The sequence below is a fragment of the Pan paniscus genome, chromosome 2 (genome assembly GCF_029289425.2).
Source record: "Pan paniscus chromosome 2, NHGRI_mPanPan1-v2.0_pri, whole genome shotgun sequence".
Taxonomy (NCBI): Eukaryota; Metazoa; Chordata; class Mammalia; order Primates; family Hominidae; genus Pan; species Pan paniscus.
This window is the reverse complement of record NC_085926.1, coordinates 24,467,877-24,484,922: the sequence shown is the minus strand read 5'-3', so window position 1 is coordinate 24,484,922 and position 17,046 is coordinate 24,467,877.

The following is a 17,046-nucleotide window of genomic DNA, read 5'->3' as shown; positions in this document are numbered from 1 at the left end:
GAAGTGACTGACAGAGTACCAGAGCAGAAAATGCTGCAAAAGAAGAAACTCCCCAAAAGTTCCCAGGGATTCCCATTAGTCATTAGCTGAATACTAAGGCATGCATGTGAGGACAATACTCCACAAAGTCTGGAAGAAAACAAGTGCCAGAGAACGATGAGCTGAAGAGAGATTCTAGAGAGGCTCAAGGCCAGGAGTCACTGGGGTTCTGACAAACCAGTGCCTTGTGGGAAAATAGCAAGCCGACTATTATACAGGCAGATAGGGTTTCAGAAGGAGGGGACAGAACAAAATTTTTCTGAAGAAATAGTGGCTGGAATTTTTCCAATTTTGAGGGAAAAAACACTACCAACCAAAAAGCTCAATTAACTATAAGCAGCATTTTTAAAATAAGAAAAAAAAAAGATGACATATAGATACTTCATAATCTAATTCTAAAACCATGGCAAAGAGAAAAATTTTAAAGAAGCCGGAAAAAAATAGACACATTACATATTAATACATACAGGGCCGCAGCGGTGAGAATTACCACTGACTTTTCACCTGAAACAGTGCAAGTCAGAAGGCAATGCTATGATATCTATAATGTGCCGAAAGGAAAAAGCTGTCACCCGGGAATTATATATTTAGTAAAAATATCCTTTAAAAATGAAGGCAAACTAAAAATATTTCAAGATGAGCAGATGCCTAGAGAATTTACCACCACCATCAGATTTTTCTCTACAAGAAATGTTAAAAGAGTATCTTCAGGCTTTAAGAAAATGATATGGGTGGAAACTTAAATCTACATAAGGGAATGAAGAGCATTGGAAATGGGAAATGTGTGAATAAGTGTAAAAGCAGGGTGAGGAGGGGTCCCTACAAGGGGAGGGCCTATCATATGAAATCAGAGCCTAAGACGAGTGAGGAAGACATTCACTCAAGAAAAGAGAGAAATGACTGATTCTAGGACTGGGCCAGAGAAAATAATAGACAAACCTAGAACTTTTGTTGTACCAGAGAACAAGGAAGTACCCAAAGAAAGATGAGGACATGTGAAAAAACTCAGAAGCCAGCTGGAAGGCCAGCAGAATAAATTCAAGCAACAAAATGAAGAATAGTGTCATTGATGATAACCTATTGGCTAAAACTGGAAACCATGAGTCCATATTGATATAAATAAATGAATAAATTCAAGGTTAATGAAGAACTGAATATTTGCTAACTTCCAAAGCATATCCCTGTGAAACACTTATTAATTGTAAAGGACAAAAAAGTAACTTTACAGTTGAGAAGGCTGACAGACACCACCTTAATCAAGTGGCCAATGTGAACATCATCAGTAATAGGTCAAATTGAAATTGTGTGCCACCTGATGTCTACAACAAGAAGGACACAACATCACCTCTGGGATATTCTTGCCAAAGATGTGTAATCTTAACCATATGAGTTCAGAAAACAAGTTAGGAAAAAATTGAACAATTCTATGAAATTACTACTTCTAATCTTCAAAAGCATCAAGGTTGTGGAAATCAAGTAAAGACTGAAGAACTGAAAGGGATACTAAGATGGGCCCTTTTCTTTATATAAAGGAGATTATTGAGACAACTGACAAAATTTGACTGAGGTTTGAAGACTGGGTAGCAGTAATAAATCAATGTTAATTTCCCGATTTCAATGGTGGTATTGTGAGTATGTAGGGGAGTGTCCTGGTTTATAAGACATGTGCACCAGAAAACACAATGGGACTAAACACTCCAATCAAAAGGCAGAGATCGTCAGACCAGGCAAAAAAGCAAGATCCAGCTACATCCTATTTACCAGAAGCACACTTTAAATACATGTAACTATATTTATATATCTATATTTATGTAAAAATTATAAATATATATTTGAAGAATTCTTCAAATACCGTGTTCATTGTTCGTCTTCTCCTAGCAGAATGTAACTCCTAAAAAGACGAGAATGTTTTAATGTTTTTCTATCTTTCTGAAGCTCCTCAGAACCTAGAACAGAGATTGGCACATAGTAAATGCTTGTGTGTGTGTGTGTGTGTGTGTGTGTGTGTGTAGAGAGAGAGAGAGACAGACAGACAGGCAGAGACAAAGAGAGAGAGGGAGACAGATTAACTCTTCCTCTTAAACAGTAAGCTCGTGAAGGATGTCTTTCCTGCACCGTTGTTTCTCAGTGGCTTGGCAAATAGAAGACCCTCAATAAATGTTGGGGGATGGATAAAAGCATTAAGTTACTTGGCTTGCCATTATAAATGAGGCTAAATTCACGTGAAATTTCTTGCTGTTATTTTAAAAGAAATTAAAACAAAAAACTAAATCAAACTTAAGCCATAATTTATTAAAAAATTGTTTAGCTGCTTAACCATTTTAACATACATCTACTAAGTCATCTATTATCTGCTCCCTCCTCTATTTTAAAAAACTATAAATGGAAACATTTTACCAGGGTTTTTATTTCCACTGGAGTAGATATCCCAGGTATTGATTACCAGATGATCACGATAATGGCCATGAAACTTCATTACCACTAAAAACGCTGGGCCTAGCAAAATCTCGCTTACAGGGGTTTTCGGTTTCTTATAAGATATACTGATATCATGAATTAAAATATCTTCTTAAGTATACCCTGCCCTGATTTCATTCTTGCCCATATTTCCATGCATGAAAAAAAGAATTCACTTTCCTATTGTAAGCCATACAGATTAAATCTATTTCACTTTTTTCATAGAAATTGAGTTATTTTTATAAACTAAAATGGGAAGAAATCTGTATTAAAAAAAAAGTTTGACTAGCTCTTTTGTGACTACAAGACTAATATTTGGTTCAAAAATACCCAATCTATGCTCATAATTATCATCCTTTCTTTCTTAAAACATTAACATTACATTGTAGAGATGAACTTTTTTTAACTTTTTAAATTAGCTTATTACACACATATGGAAAAATATACAAATCTTAAGTTTACAGCTCAGTGAATTATCACAAATGAACACACCAGTATAACCAGGACCTAGGTTAAGAAATCGAACGTTATCATCACCCTAAAAGCCCACTTCTTTACTTCCCCCAACCACTCTGCCTGTCTTCCTCCCTAGAGATATTCCTTCTCCTGCCTGACCTCTAACATGCTAGATAAATAAATTTTTGCCTGCCTTTTAATTGTATGTCATATACAGTGTGTACATGTTTTGTATCCTGCTGCTTTCACTGAACGTTATGTTTTTATAGAGATTAACTTTTCATCTTAAATTTAAATCATTATTGGATTTTGTGTGATAAAATATAATCAAACATTACCCTTGAATTCATTCTCCTTATAAACAATGTAAATTCTAGCAAAATATAATTTTACCAAATGTTATAAAGTCACTAAAATAGCTAGATGTTGAGAGCAACAGTTGCTAAACCAGATTTTTATTGAACGTAATAAAAGCATTCAAACTAGTACTCAGCTAAGTGATCTGCAATACATTGCGAGAATTTATTTCCCTTTGAAAACCATTCTATCCAAAAATTACTGTAGAGACAGCAAATGATATTTCTTTTCAAGGCTCTGTATATTTCATTGCTCTTTGGTGTTAGATTTGAATTGGGTTATTTGTAGAGAGAACTATGCATCTGTGTAACACTCAAGTAACATATACACTCTATTGGTTCTTCCCTGTGATTAGGCTGTCACTGATACTATAGAGTTTTACAGATTACAGGTTTTGCCTAAAGCTACAGTCAGCTCTCTTACCCAGTAATTGGATAGACAGATTTGGCTCAGCTCAGCAAGTCTGTACTTCTGTATGCAAAAGAGCCCTGAATTGAAATACAGCAGCCTTGCCAGGTCAGGATAAACAGAACTCCGAGAGGAAGTTTAGAAAATTGCCTTCAAAGAACACTTTTCATCCTATTTCTACGCCTTTGTTAACTGACTTTCATAGCTTATGGATATACATATACATATATATATGTATATGTATAATTAAGCATTAAAAATGATCATCCAAATTTTGACTTTGTTTAAAAGAATTTCTAAATTTTAAAATGTTGGCTTAATTAAAAGTGAATGTTTTCTGACTTTCCGTGTTCAGGTACATACAAACCTTGAAGCTTTTCAGACTCTAATTTTTGTTTGTTTATTTTCAGGACATAACATTGCTATAAAAATAAACAAATTACATGAGCACCATGAGCTGCTATTTAATTTCAAAAACTCCAAAATCCAAAGTTAGTTTGCTTATAACATACTCTCTCTATAATAAAACTTAAATCTGGAGCATTTTAAGTAATAAATTTATGTATAGTGTGGGTGAGCTTATGACACCACAAAACCTTTACTTTTTCACTTCATAAATTTGCTGCTGTATTGGCCCACATATAAGACTCTTTTAGGCCACCTTAATTTTCAAAGGAGAGGAAAATTGCAAGTTGCGAAAATAAACTCTGTCACATAAAACTTTCCATTTCTAGCCCCCAGAGCAATTGAAGGAGTGAAAATGTGCCCTGATACCCCTTCCTTCCTTTTGCTTTAGGTGGTTCCAGCTAGAGTTACTGATACTGAAATTTAAATACAATTGCTACCTTAGCATGCCAGCCAGTCTGTTAGAAGTTGCGTTCTGTTACTCTGCTGGCCCCAAAAAGGGTCTAGTGTCTCTCACAGTCAAGCATTGTTAAATACAGAAAGCTTTTGAAAATGGAGATTTTTAAAACAGATTTAAGGTGATTTAATCACCTCCCTCCTCCAATTCTTTCAGCCTCTCTCCTCTCAGCATCTCCAAAGGGAGGTTTGGCAAAGGAGGAAGAAATAACAGTTCTTTGGTTCTTTGCAAAAGAGGGAAAGATACTTGTGAGGTATTGTCTCTGCTTCCCTGTCCAGGCCAATTCTCTAGCTTAGAAAAGAATTCTGACCCCTCAGACAAAGAGCATTTTAAGTATGAGTTCTGACTCTCCATTTGCTGTTCGGCTTTGGGCAAGTTTTTTTTAACCTTGCCAAACTTCTGTTTTACCATCTGTAAAATGGGAGTGATATTTCTTACTTTATAGGGTTGCTGTGAGGATTAAGTGGGGAAAAAATGTATGTGAAGCCTTTAGCACATAATAAGGACTAATAAATATTTGCTATTGTGACTACAGCATTTGGGACAACAAGATGATGTGGCTCAGGCTGCTGGCTGTGCACTGAGGCTCCGTTCCCTTCTCTTCCTTGTCATACAGTTAGGTTGTATACCCCAGGCTTTCTCACGGGGAGGTAGGGCCACAAGGCTGAGTTCTAGCCAAGAGAAGGTGAACAAAAATTATGTGTGCCACTTTTAGCTCAAAGCTTTCAAGCAGATGCTTCCTTGACCCTACTTTCCCTCTTCTACCTAGATGCAAAAGATTACGTCAAAGGGATAGTGGAGCCACAGATAAGAAAAGCCAGGGTCCTAGAGTAACAACATGAAGGAGAATAGCCACCACTACACCCCAACCAAGAAAAACTATCATTGACTATTCTTTGTGCCATTATTTATCTTGGGGTCTATTTGTTACACAGCTACCTTGCCTAATTGAAACAGCTGGTAAGGAGACAGAATTCACATTTAAAATACTGTTGGTCTGGTAGGGCAGCAGCTCTCACTGTAAAACAAATGAGAAATGTTCAATTGCTTGAAAGTCTAGCTTAGCCTTGCTCTTTCACATCTCCATTTAGTTTCTGTCTTGAGCTGAATTTTCCTTTACCAATACTGTTCACTCTGCACAGCTCCCACATATATGTGTAACCCTTCTGTCTCCTGGACCTAACTTTTGTTAACACAGCCAAAAGAGGGTGTGATTTGGGATCGGGGGGCGGGGAGGGTAGGAGTGCTTTATTTAAATCCCAAAGGAAAATGAAAGCAAAATAGGAGTATAGATTTCTAATTTTAAGAACCCTAATAAAAGTACTTATGCATTTTACTGAGCATGAAAGCCCTGTAAACACAGAATTTGGATTCTTTCCTGTTTGGTTCCTGGTTGTGAGTGGCAGGTGCCATCGTGTTTCATTCTGCCTGAGAGCAGTCTACCTAAATATATAGCTCTGCTCAAAGAGAAGTACTTGTAGGGAATATACTTCAATACACTTCACAGTTCAATCCTCCCGCTCCTCACTGGTCTGGGCACCCAGGACTTATCTCTACTTTGGAGGGTAAACCTAGTTTAGAGTTCATGTGTGAATCATTGGTGATTAAATGCCTTGAGTCCCAATAAAGGATGTGGCCCTTCCCAGCTTCGATAATAAGCTTTACCCACTTTCTGAGGTGTTCTATGACTCAGACCACATTCCTAAGTCAGAGATTGTTAACACTACAAATGTACAGTATCAGTAAGGTTATGTCCCATGAGTAAATACATCTAGCTAAGGGCATTGCTAAAAATAGCCCCATAATATAGGTGAGGAACAACTAATCAAGCTTTACCTAAAACATGTAGGAATCCACAAAGGGGCCCACTCTTCTTTTCCAGCTCCTTTATCCAAATTTCAGGTGTTGTTGGCTATTAAACAAAAACTGTCAATGGGGAATTGTTCAGTTTGACTACTGGTTAATTCATAACCTAGAGTATCAACAATTTAGCAACCACAGATTTTAAGTGAAGTGAAGGAACCCAAAGTGCATAGTATTTCTGCACAGTGTTATCAATGGCAATGCTAAACCGGGGTTGCTTTATCAGTATAAAACACTTTGGAACAAAAACAACAGCAAAATCTGAGTTTCATTACCCAAGGTAAATCATCCCTTACTCTTTAGTCTTTTAGAAGATAGTTAAGACTTCCCAAATGTATATATGGTAGATTCAAACCACTCCTAAGCACATGCATATCTGTGCCAATGATTTCAAGGTAGGAGAGGGGGCTCAGTAAGCTACGAACAGAAAGCACAGATTTGAAGGCAGTTTTTGATACATTAAGTTACTGCCCAAGACCAATCTGAAAGCAGACTTAGGCTTTAGCACATTCCTAGCAATGACAAACTAAGATTACAACTTTGCTAAAAAGGGTCGTTTTTAAATGTTCTATTAACATACAGAAATGAAAACCCTGAAATTTCATAACCAACAATATGTAGGAAGCCATTATCTGAAGTGTAAGCAACTGCATAGTGCTATTTTAATTATGCATTGCAGGGAAACTGTGATTGTGTCTTCGCCAGTATTTTATTAGAATGTCAATTCAATTGAATTACATCCCATGGGAAAGATTAGCATGGATTTTAGTATGGATGTGTGAAAGTGTTGCTGTGCCCAGGCCAACTTTTAAAAGTTGTGTGCTAATGAGAGTGAAAATGGAAAGAGAAGTGTGAGTTTCTCTGGTCCAAGAAATCCTGCAGCCATTCTTTCCTCCATTCCACTGTAATCCTCACTACATTTGCAAATGGTACAAACCGAACACAAAGCCTGCCAGACATCAACACTGCACTTTGAGCATTATGAGAGGATCAAAGGGATTTAGGATGAGGAAATGTATGTTCAGACATCTATTCCTCAGCTTAAAACAGGCAGGGAATTAAATATTGAACCATAGAGCGAATGGAAATTTATTTGAATCAAATTTTTAAATCTCACCCCACCCTCCCCACACACACACAAAGGAACTTCAGGATCTGCGGTCACCTATGATAACATCCACATTTTACTAAAGAAACAGAGTCAGGAAAATAGGGTCACTTGACTAGCAAATTAGTGGCAGAGCAAATTTGCTAAGGTCAGTTCACTACCCTTCTTTTTATATTGCTATTACTATAGTTTCTGGACAGTGCTTCAACACTTCCCATTTTGTCTTTTATTGACTTTTTTAAAAAAACTTATAATTAAGGGGAAATTCTGAGTATATGATACACGTGTTTCTTTGACCAAGTAAAAATAGGACCAAGTAAAGGAAATGGGTAAAAATCGAAGAGATGCAGTATTGGCGAAATCTTTATTTTCCCCCCAGGGCAAGCAATGTTTATGGATTGCTAGTCTTGGAACATGACTGCGAGCTGCTGCTTCTGTGGCCCTCCACTTTCTGCAGTTTCCTTCCTTTTTAGTCCCTGGTGTTTCCAGAAGTTATCACCACCTGCCCAGATGAAAATTAAAATCACTTCAGGACACTCAAAATAGCATGTCTTCCTCTGTGAAATGATCGAGAAATTCAATGGCCATTTGGTGATGCCTTCACAATTAAATCTCACAGCAGAACCCACTATCCTTTTGGACAATCTGACCTTTGTACTATCCTCTCACTCAGACCCCAGGAAAGGGGAGGATTTACCAGCCCTGTGGGTGGGGGTGGAACCTGGGATGTGCTGCTGTTACGGACCCTGGGCTCAGCAACCTACCCTCCACTTCCCTTCCCCCCACGCCTCCGCCCAACACACACGCACACACAGTCCAGCCTCCCACCGGACACCTAACCTCAGTCCCCCCTGCAGCGCCAGGAGGAATAAGTCAGGAGGTAAGAGCCCGCCCACCGTGGAGCCTGTAAGGCTCTGGTCGCCCCCTCCAGCGCTGGGCAGTGCAAAGGTCTGGTGACTGCGTAAATGGTGGGTGCAAGGCGGGGGTCTTGGGGACAGGAGCCGCTAGCCAGCCGGGCCGGGCACGCCACTGGTGAGGTTAGGCCTATTGAAAATATCAAATCGCCTGCGCCAGGATAGACGCCACACATGCATTCAATGTCAAGGGCATTGGAGCAAAACTTGGAGACGCAGGACTCGGAGTGTCTCTTCCCTCAGTGCCGGGTCTGAGCTCGCGGGGGAATCTCCTACTCTCTTCCCGACCAGGCGCCGGCCTCGTGGGGCCCCCACTCTGTCGACCTCGGTCTCACCCGCTCCTCGCCCGCCCGCTCAAGGTCCCCCGGGCCCGCCGCCTGCGGCCCGCCCTTCCTCCGCCGCCGGGTCACTCCGGGACAGGCGCCCTCCCCCCGCTCTCCCCGCGGCGGGAGCCCGAGGCTCCAGCGGCTGCGGCGGCGGAGCCCCGTGCCAGTGCCGGGCTTTGAACTGCCGCGCGACACTGGGACCCATCCCCAACCCCCAACCCTCGCGTCCCGGCTCCGGGCTCCCGGCGACCGGCGGCCGCGACCACGGTGGACCCGGGGCTCGGTGAAGCCCCTGGCCGTGCCCCGGGTGGCCGAGTAAAGGGCGCCACGGTGAGGAGACGGACGGCCGGCGCCCACGGCTTGGAGGGGCTGCCTTAGGCTGCAGGACTGAGACTCGAGCTGCTCGCTCGGGCTTTACACCTTCGGTGTTTCTTGCTCTGAAGCTCCCTGAGCCCGGCCCTGGCTCTGCGAGCCGGCTGAGAGCGCTGGGCGGCCCCTTCCGGGTCTCGGGACTCGAGTCCCCTCCGCTGCGCGTTAGGCAGCCCGGTGAGCGCTCGCTGGCCTGGCAGTGCGTCGGAAGAACAGGGAGGGTGGGGCCGCGCACATCTCTGCGGGAGTGAGCTCCTAACTCTGGAGCTCCAAGCTCCCAGCAAGTCTTATTTAATGGAAATGTTACTGAGACCGGCTACACTGTCCTGGGGAAAACCCCATGCAATTGTTGTAATGTATATTTCATTGCAGTATCAAAGGTGCCTGGTGCACAGCTAGATGCTTGTTCACGAACTTCACACACCTGTTTAACTAGCAGTCACACCAAGCAACAGAACATGACCTGCACTCTCAATGCCCCCTCAGCTCTTTCCACCAATCGGGGCAATCCCTACCCTGCCTTCCAACACCAGGACTAGTTTTGCCTGTTTTTGTACTTTATGTAAATAGAATCATAGAGAATGTGCTCTTTTGTGTCTGGTTTGTTTTCACTCAATAGCATGTTAGTGAGATTCATCCATGCTTTTGCCTATGGTTGAAGATGGTTGTTTCTCATTGCTGTACACAGTATTTCTTTGTATGAATATACTACAATTAGTTTATTCATTCTATTTTAATGAAGATATAGGTAGCTTCCAGTTTTGTGGTTGTTACAAAAAATGCTACTGTGAACATTCTGGTACATGCCTTTTGGTGGACATTTTTGCATTTCTGTGGATAAATGACTAGGAATGGAATTGCTGAATCTTAAGAAGGCATTTGCTCAGCTTTGGTAGACATGGCCAACAGGTTTCCAAACGACTGCACCTGCTTACCACTTATCAACAATGTATTCGAATCCAGTGACTCCAAGACCAAGTATTGATTGAGGACCTACTGTGTAGCTGGGAAAGAGCAGGGAGCAGGACACACTGAGCCCCTACCCTCAGGAGTTCCAACAGGAGACAGACTATACACACCTCAGCAAACACCCAGACAAACTACTGCCTAGTGGAGGTAAATGCTGGGAAAATAGTAGAATTGGGCCATGAGATGGAGAAGGGCACTTAAAATGGGCTGGTTGGAGAAGGCTTCTGTGAAGAGACAACTGAGTCTAGACCTCAAAGACAAGAAGGAACTCTGGATAAAGACAGGGCATAGGCAGGAAGTCACCCCAATCTCTCCTGCCTTTTTTTGCCTCCGGGTTTATCAGACTCCTCAGACTTGGGCAAAACCAAGTTGCAGTTTCCAAGGTCTTCAAGTTCACTGTGCTGCTGCTACTTGGGAGGGGGTAGGGGGAGGAAAATCCCAGGAAGCCTCTGGCCAGAGCACCCACCTCTCCCAGCCTCTGAACTCCCAGACACTTCTTTCCCAATATCTCCACCTTCTGTTGTATGGTTAGTGCCCGTTATGCTTTATGCCCGCACTCCACATTTTGCCAAGTACTTTACCACTTGAACCAATATTTCTCACTTCTAGTTGTTGGTGAGGTAGCCTGGTGTTAGATACACGGTGAGTCCCTACAAAGGAAACAGACAACATGAAAACATTAACATGCCCAAGGCCAAAAGGCGAGTCAGCAAAAGATCAAAGGAGGCTCTGGACAGTCCATACCACCCTCTAGGCACTGTGCTGAGGACTTTTATACAGTGTCCCTTTCATTGCCACAGCAAACCCGCAAAGTGGGCATCATTATCTCCATTTAACACCTAAGGAAACTAAGACAAGGGAGATTACCCAACAAACCTGAAGTCACATAGTTAACAGTCGGGGAAGTCCAGACGCAAACCCAGAATTGTCTAACTTTGAAACCCGGTCTCAGGTCAGGTTTCCTAGAAGCAGAACCTGTGACCAAGATTCATGCTGAGGCGATTTTCGTCAGGAGTGCTTTTAGGAGAAGAGTGGGGGGAGCAGAACTGGGCAGGCGAGAAGGTGAGCAAGACTGTCATCCCTACTGGAGACTGGCTTTAGTCTGTCCCACTAGGAACATGAACTACATCACAGAGTTAGTTTCACTTTGAAGCAAAGGGGAAGGCTTTTGTAGCTATTGTCATGCAGCCCTGGCAGTTCTCCAGAGAAGGGAACATCTTCGAGTCCTTAGCAACCAACACAACACAGAAGGCGAGGGAAGTACCAGATCAGTGAAGGGGCTCCAGCGGGAACCAACAGCACCCGCTGTGCCCAGTCTCAGCTTGTCTTTGCCCCAGGTTCCCTTGGGATACCCAGGATGCCCAGATCACTCCCTGCTCCAATCACTGCAGTCTTCCCACCTATCTGGGTTCATGAACTTCTCCTACACCAGGGGTTCTGTAGGAAGGGCTTGTTAAAACTCAGATTGCTGGGCCCCACCCCCAGAATTTACAATTTAATAGGGCTGAGTGGGATCTGATGATTTTCATTTCCAACAACCAGGTGATACCTTGCTGCTTGTCTGGGGTGCACTCTTTGAGATCCACTGTTCTGCAGCATCATTTTAGGGCATTACACCTCTGACATCTAAGCCAGACTAATCTGTCAATGATCCCTTATTTTAACTAGGTTATCTGGACAATATGCTTCCCCAAATAGTTACTCTTCTGGTGGTAATATGAGACTCGGTGGCAGATAACTTGGATACGAAAGTCTTCGTGGCACCCTCTTGGTGATGCCAATGATTCAATCCAACCAAAAAGAAAACTGGGAACTCTAAGCCTTAAAGGAAAGGCTTGAGGCAAAATACTGAATTAGCCGAAATTTCACCATCACGTCCTGAGACTCTTATTCTACCTTATGTGTCTCCTTTTTCTAGATTCCACTCATGGGCCCAGAACATTTTATGCTGAAACTGTCTCATACCTGTTCACAAGTGATTTGAGCCCATCTCCTCCAAATGGACATTAAAATCAGCCAAGGTGCAAATATTTACAGCATGAGAATCAGCAAATTCTAAAAAACAGGAATCTTTATTTCCAGAGAGCTAGTTACTAAACTTTTACCACGTACCACTGCATCACCAGACCCTTAAAAGCTGTTTGAAAAAAGATTAACAAACTCACACCAATGTATAGTTGACAATAAAATTTAATACTTCTGTGTGCCAAACACATACCTATTATGTGCCAGCACTATGCTGAGTGCTTTCTCATGTTTTTCTTTTATTCTCACAATAACCTACTGAGGTGTTTTTATCCTAAGAAGAGAAAAATGAGACTCTCAGAAGTTACCTGACTTTCCCAAGTTCACACAACCAGTTATTGAGGCTACACCAGCTTTCCAAGCCACATTGACTAATGCCAAAAATCTAGGTTCTTTCTACTGCTGCATTCGTACTTACTTGTAGTTTGAGAGACTAAGGAGACTAAGTCTTAAACCAAAGAAATGATTTTTTTTAATGCAGCAGTTCACAAATGCTTTGGTCTCAAGACCCTTTCATACTCTCAAAAAGTATTGAAGACCCCAAAGAGCTTTGATTCTGAGGATTATAAATAGGATATATAAATAGCATCAATAAATAGGATATTATAAATAGCAGCAATAGTATTAGAATGGAAAATGAGTAATGTTTAAAATATTTTTACTAATCATTTAAAAGTAGCAATGATAAATCCTTATGTGTTAATGTAAAGAACATGTTTTTTAAAAAACAACTATATTTTCCAAAAGAAGAAACTATTTAGTGAACAAAAGGCATTATTTTACATTTTTGCAAAACGTTTAAATGTCATTTCTTGCTAATAGAACATCACAGACTGGGTAACTTTAAAAGAAAATAAATTTATTTCGCTCATAGTTCTAGAGGCTGGGAAGTCCAGGATCAAGGGGCTGTATCTGTAGGGCCTTCTTGCTACATCATAACATGACCGAAGGACAAGGAAGCACGTGAGGCAGAGAGAAAAATGGAAACCAAACTTCATCCTTTTACCAGGAGCCCACTCCTGAGATAAATATCCAACTCCTGCAATAAGGGTATTAATCTACTACTTAAAGGCCCCATGTCCCAATTAATTTATCCAATTAAATTTCAACATGATTTTTGGAGTGAGCATTCAAACCATAGCGTTTAGTTTAATAGTACAGCTGGAGTCCCGTAACTGCTTCTGCATTCAATCTGCTGCAGTATGTTGTTTGAGTTGAAGTATGTGAAGAAAATATGACCATATCCAGCTTGGAAAGGCAGGATCTCGTGGACCCCCAAAAATGGTCTTGAGGACCACCAGGGGTCTTGTAATCACTTTGATGACTGCTGATCTAATTATTAGATGTCAGGCTCAGGACAGTGATGGGAAGACACTAGGCTTCAAACTTTAGTCCATCCAATCTTAGGAGTTAAGATTATTTAGAATTTGACTAAGCTAATGAGCTAAATGGCTATTTTATCTCTCTCTCTCCTCCCTTTCTCTCTTTCCTCCTCTCTTTCTGTCTTTTAAATCCCAGTCACTGCCCACCGATTTTCCAAATCCCAACAATGGCATTTGCAATACCATTTATTCATTCAGCAAATGTTTATTAAGCATCTAATATGTACCAGACACCATACTAGACACTAAGGATATAAAAGTATGTAAAACATCCACAATGACTGCCTCTTTGGGGCTTACAGTTTACTGGGAGAGACAGGCTACGACACATACAGAAATGTGCGGTGCTATAAGAAGATAATGAGAGATCTTCTGCAGGAGGGAGTCTTTCCTGAGGAAGTGCCAAGGGGAGGCCTGAGGATTCCTAGAAGTGAATTCAGAAGAGGTGGGAAGGAAATGGGGAGCTCATATGGTTAAGACTCAAAATGATGTGAAATAAGACCCATAGCTTATGTCAAGGATTTGGCTCCTAAAAAAAACAAAAATCAAGTTTTTAATGGAAAAGGATGTGATGTGATGAGACCATTTAGAAGGCTTTTGAGTAGCCTAGGCCACACAAGGTCTAGAGAAGCTTCAGCTCACATGGGTGGAGGGAGATTAAGACAAGTGCACAGATTTGAGAGATGTCAGAAGGTAAAACCGATAGACATCAATGCTGAGTTGGATATGGGGAAGGAGAAGGTATCAGGGATACCTCCCAGATTGCTTCAAACATCTATTGAACACCCACTATGTGTCAGTCACTGCACAAGGATCTGCTGTCACAGCCAAATAGGAAATGGAATTAGGTTTGACTAGAAGTAATAGAAAAATAAAAACTATTCATTTCTTAAATGAAATAGGCCTTTCTTTTTTTTTATCTTCTCTCATTTAAAAGTCTATAAGCCCAAGTTCCAGGATCCTCCTTCATGAAATTTAGGATCCTCTGACTTTGTTGCTCCCCAAGGCTGGACCTCCATTCCCAAGGCCCCCCAAGATGGTTTCTCCAGGTCTGGCCATTGTACAGACGTTCAGCCATCAGGAAGAGGAGGGTGAAAAATAAAGGACAAAGCATAAAGGAACTTCCCAGATGCAACCACACAACACTTCTTTATATGTCCATTGCTCAGAATTTATCCGGTAGCCCCAAAGATGCTGAAGGGATGCTAGGGAGCACAGACTTCATTCTGGGGAGCCATATGTCCAGCTAGAAATTTTACTGCCAAGGAAGAAGAGGAAAAATATAATGAGGGACAATATAGTTTTCACAAACACAGAATTAGACACAGGTGCTCCACTTTCGAGGACTTACAGCAGTCTGAGGTCAATGGTTTCCATCTTGTGTATCTCAGTTTTCTTCAACTGTCAAACAAGAGTTCCTACTAGGTAACTTCTGTAATTTCTTCCCACTCTAGAGTACTGTGAATCTCAACACATCCATGAGGGATTGTATAACTGTTCATTTTTCAAAAGTGCTGATTGTATTTGATTTGTTATAAATGAATACATTTTGCTGAAGACCAATTTTCCTGCAACGATTCTTTTTGCTAAAGTTGGCTTAACTGGAATCAGTAGAAAGTGATGCTTTTGCTGACTCTTTGTGCATCTGATGCCTTTGTTTTGTGAAAAATCAAATATTAATATAATGGAAAAACGTAAACTTTTTATAGTTATTTGAATTAACCGTGTGGTCTGAACAATGTTAGAAAGAAGTATCACTTCTTTTCAGAAAACATAAAAAACAAACACTTCTTCAACAAAAAACAAATAATCCTCAATTACAACATGTTTAATGGTAAACAAAAAAATAAGGAATTATTTAACTTATTATTCCCTTCTCTCTAAATCTATCTGATTTGAAACGGTTGGAGTAAAGGACAGATCACCTGTTTTGGTTTCATTTGTCTGTTTGTTGTGATACTGTTTATTGTCAGTGTTGTTTCAGTTAACTCCAGATTTAGATTGAATTTCCCCAAGGTGCTGGAGAAAGAAGATAACCCATAACAGTATTGGTTACCCACAGGAAAAGAACTTGGATTTATAATTTGCTAGGATTAGACCACAAAGTAGATAATTTATAATTCAGTTTGTCCAATCCTGACTTTTGTCACTAGACTCTTCTTAAATCTAGCTAGGCTTACACACACAAAATGGCCACATAACATTGACTCTGATTCCAATTTTTTATTGAATTAATTTAATTAGTATTAAGGCATGGTGATAGTTCTCATTTCATTTTGTATGCAAAACTTTCCTGATTTGATTTGATGCAGTTGAATACTTTAAGGGACTATAGTCATAGGATTCTGCTTTCCATAAATGAGTAATTAATTTTGTTCAAAATATCTTAAATATTACTAAGCATATTAAAAGAAGGCATTGAATATATAAACTTTATGAAAGCACTGCTTAAATCATGAAACATATTTCTTGTTAAATTAATTTAAATAACAAATTTAGTAAACAAGTTTGTTTAGAGGTATTTTCTCCTCCAATATAGTGACTCAAAAACTAGCAAGAAAATACATTTTAAAATTACCTTTCCTTACTGTTTTCAAGCTAAAATTCATGCACAAAGGTTTTAGTGTGTATATATGTGTCTGTATATGTAAATAAACATCTATTTTCCTGTGTGAAGTTATTGCCCTGCAAGAAAACATGATTTATATCAATTTGGATGACTTGAAATATCTTTTATGAGATAATTAAAATATAAACTGTTCCTAAACTGTTAACCTTCTGGTAGCTTCATAAATGTAGCAGCTGATGACATACCATAAAGTACAATTTGTCAACTTTTAAGATATGAGCTAAGCTTGCTTGTTCAGATTTGGGCATAGATAAGAAACTTGACTCAGTCTAGTTTTATAGTTGCCCAGAGATTTAAATAAGAAGAGATGATTGTCTATCACAGCTCATAATAATGCACTTAAATTTAGAGCTCCAAATACCCCCGCTCCCCAGTCGGCATGCTTCTCGAGGCCTTCGGACTGAAAAACTGCAGCTGTGTTTATGTGGTAATTTAGAATCCCTATTACATATGCAAGCAACTGGGTTCCATGGCTCAATCACAATTCATTCATTTTGCTTTTTTTGTACCAAAGAAATAAAATCAGAGAACTCTATAGCATTATGGCCAGCCCCGAAAAATCACAAAAATCAGGAGTTTGAAAATGATAGCCCCACAAAACCCACAAATCGTTTCCATTTGCCATTAAAGTTCACAACAGAAATTCCAGATATATGTAGTTAAGGTGTGTTATTCAGTTCAGCAAACATTTAGTAAGAAAGAAAACATGTAGCCATAGTAGAATAAATTAAAACATGAATAAGGAAAGGCCTTTACTTTGAGGATATTGAAGCCTAAAAGAAGATATTTAGAATCAAGCACCACGTGTCTGTTTGTGAGCATGAGAGAGAGAGAGAGAGAGTGTGTGTGTGTGTGTGTGTGTGTGTGTGTGTGTGTGCATGC